Source organism: Patiria miniata, unplaced genomic scaffold (assembly GCF_015706575.1).
Source record: "Patiria miniata isolate m_02_andy unplaced genomic scaffold, ASM1570657v1 HiC_scaffold_2, whole genome shotgun sequence".
NCBI lineage: Eukaryota > Metazoa > Echinodermata > Asteroidea > Valvatida > Asterinidae > Patiria > Patiria miniata.
The window spans coordinates 5730329-5734159 of record NW_024037058.1 but is presented as its reverse complement, the minus strand read 5'-3'; positions in this window follow the sequence as shown (position 1 = coordinate 5734159).

Below are 3831 nucleotides of genomic sequence, written 5' to 3'. Positions count from 1 at the left end.
GAATAAGTATTTACATTTGGTAGAAACGTAATAACAAACAAGTAAAATGATAATGATATTAGCAAGCTCTAAGAATACAAACATTCACCCAAATTGATATGCATAAACTTTTAACACACTGTTGCATCTAAAGCAGTTCTGCAGAATTTTTAAATTGCCTGGCCGACCAAAAAAAAAAGTGTTTTGTGAGTAAACACAATCCTAAACACTTTCTTGCTATCAGTTTGTAAATATGTTTACATGCTAAACATTTTAGCATGAGGTTATAGCAAGAAAGCATTTCAAACTGTGCTAACTCGCTTAAGACATTTTTTGGTAGGCCAGGCAAATATCCACACAGAGACAGTTATGTTACCTTTGTCACAATGCCTAAAAGTGAAATGTTGGTCCCACGGTCAATTTGACCTCTCTTCCAAATTACTCATAACTCTGTCAAAAATTGGACATTTTATGTCTCATTTTAAAGTGTAAAGGCGTATCTTTCAAATCATAACAGTATTATCTATGTTGGTTATACATTCTACATCTGGTATATTTTGGTTGCATTTATTTTGATACACACTGTACTTTTCTCCCCTAAAATTGAAAAATATAACTGATGCAATAGCCCATTAGTTAAATAGCCCAGCAGTTGTCTCATTTTCATAAAAAGTATGTTAAATCAGGAGACATAAAAGATGTTCATCACTTCTTCAAAACGGAAATGTTACTTGATCACACATACATGTACACACATTGTGTTTGTACACAGATTTGTCGTGTGCACGAGTACAAAAGTTATACACTTTCAAAGGCAGATTTGTAACTTTATCAAAATGCAAATTGTACATGCTTCATACATTTAAATATTGTACACGTGTAAAATCAATGAGACTAAGTGACAAATAGAGATTTGTCACTTCGTCAAAAACGAAAATAAAATTAAGTTGTCACACATTCACCTTGTGTAATTAGGCTTTAAAATTATGAACAATACAATTGTGTGTCTCAAAATTTTTGAATTATGTAGAGTTGTATCATAAAATGTTAGAAAATCAAAACATCTGAAATTCCTTACAATCTGGGTTTCAGTGGATTCATCACATTGACAAAATGGCGACGATATGTTCAGATAAATTGTTGCACAGTGTTACTGCATCCAAATCAACAACAGCTTGATTTTTTTCTGTCCCTTAAAGAAAGCTGGGGCTGTCTTTAGAGGGAAAGTAAAAAAAAATCTTTGAATTGACACATTCTTTACAAAGCCTTTATCCAAGATTGATGAACCAGTGATAATCAGTTATCAAATTATTTCAAATGAGTCTGCAATTTGAACGATTTTTAGAATTAAAAGGTCAGTAATAAAATCAACTAAATGTGACAATTATCAAACTTTGTACATAATGTACATCCTTTCTATTTTTGTGATGGCTATCACTGTTTGATTCTCAAAATTGAGTATATTCTACCTCTTATTTCCCTCTCCTTATAAGACCATTTGTAATATATTTTTTTGGAAAATGTTGGTATGAAAAACGGTAGGCAATGATGGTTGGTTACAAGTGCTATACATTGTGAGTGGATTATGTACAATTGCATGATGGGATTTGACCTGAGTTCCAAGAGGAGTGCTGATATTGATGGCACTGGCAACTAACAATGGAAGTCTATGCTTATGATTACAACTATTACATGTAATTGGCAAAGAAAGTCTGCAGTAACCAAGTAATTATGCATATAGAATCCTTCAGTTATCGAGCAACTGAAGAAATAAATTATGCGGGGAAAATGATTATTCGGGGAATACCTATTTCCCAATTTCAGTTCTGTTTGTGTTAGGAAAAGAGGTTTTGGATATTTCGGATACCGTGAGAAGTTTAGTTTCAACGGGTGTTGCTGATTTAATTTCCTTTTCTTTTACATATTCCCTGGGTGTAATTATTCTGTCCTCACACGCGGTAATAGACCTGTACAGACTTTTCTACAGCCACTACCAGCTCACCATCCAATGTGAATGTGATGCCACATGGAGGACCACAGTCCTTGATCGCACATCCAATGTACTTGCCATCAGGACTGTAATGCAGAATATCACCTGTTGGGAACCCATACACAGCAACATAGATGCTGCCATCACTGTCACAGCACACACCAGTAGGGTGCCCATCCTCCTGTATGTTGCTGGTCATGTCTACTGAGAATACACTGGCACCATAGTAGTCTACACATACCAACCTTTTTGTTAATCCTGTTGTGTAGATAAGGTGATAATTGTACATTGTCAGATAATCATCGATCATTGGAGCAGGCAGTCTCCTGATGAGGGATCCATCTGGGTTGTGTAGAGATATCTCATCAATGCCTTCATAACCCACTGCTATCAGATTGCTGTCATCCACTGCAAGGCATGTTGGTTGGCTATCTGACCCTCTACCTGGTGTGAACTGATGGAGGAGCTGATGTTGCTTGTTGAAGACCTTGACTACTCGACCATCTAGAATGAGGTACTTGTCATCTGTGCTCACTGCAATACACTTCACACCAGTGAAACCTTTGATTTGTTGAAGTTTCGACAGTGGCATTGTGAATAATACATCATTGAGACAGTCAAATGCAAGCATGTTATTTTTAGTGAGTGCTGAAACAACTTGTATACATACATTTGATAATCCAAAGTTCTTGATTTCACTTTTCAGATCCCATTTCACACATGATCGTGATAATGCACTTAATCCAAAGTTCTTTATTTCAGTCTTAAGTTCCCATTTCTCTTTCAAACATGATCTTGCAGGTCTTGGTGATTGCTTCGCTGCAGCCTTTGGCTCTTCCTCCAGAATGAGTCTCCCAAGTGACCTCTCACCTTCTTCAAAGTCCATGAAGCTCAAATTGTCAGGAACTTGCTGTGGCCGTTTCCCTGTCAATTCACTGAGGTTATGCAAGAGCTTCTGTTGAAGTCCAAGAATCTCATAGCAACTTGCTTGATTCATGAGTTGTTTCACCTCCTCCAGCTTGTGTTCTGTCTGTGTCACCTCTTTCCTGTCGGTAGCTTCAGCAGCTTCAAATGGTGTGATTCTCTCTTGGTAAATCCTATCTGTCTCTTCTAACAATTTCTGCTCCTCCTGTCGGATCTTGGCAACCTCTCTCTCGGCTTTTTCTGAGATTTTCTTTTTGATGTTTGCAAACATTTTGTTGAGTTTCTTGCGAGATTGGCATGTCTTATCAATGGCTTTGTTCAATTTGGTTTTGCTTTTACCAACCTTTGCAACAAGTTCTTCTACTTTTTTCTTACATTTCTCAAAGGCCTCAGGTAAGCCAATAAAAGAGTGTTTGGGTTTTTCATGATCTAGAACAGTACACATGAGACATATGACTTGCTCACACGTATTACAGTAGACATTGAGATTCTGATCTGGATGCTTGCCACATTTGGGAACTTCTTCTCTTATTTTACTCTTGTAGACAATCTCTCCTGATCGAAGTTGAGCTAGTGTGTAGATTTTATGAGATTTCATGACAGTCATACGTTTATGAGCCTTTTGACATTCTTGACAGAGGAAATGATCACAGTCCATGCATCTTGAAATAGCCCGATTCTCCTCATCACAGGCTTGACATTTGATCTCTGACCCTTTACCTTTCAGCAGCTTTTCCTGCATTGTAACTTCCTCCACCAGGGCACTGAAGGCAAAGTTATTAGGGAGATCAGCAACCCCAGACCCTTTCAACATGGTTTCACGTCTGCACAGAGGACATGTCAGCTTTGTAGCACTAGGATCTTGGCTCTGTCTGAGCTCTTGGAGGCATTGCAGGCAAAAAGTGTGCAAACAGTCCAGCAGTTTGGGCTGCCTGAAA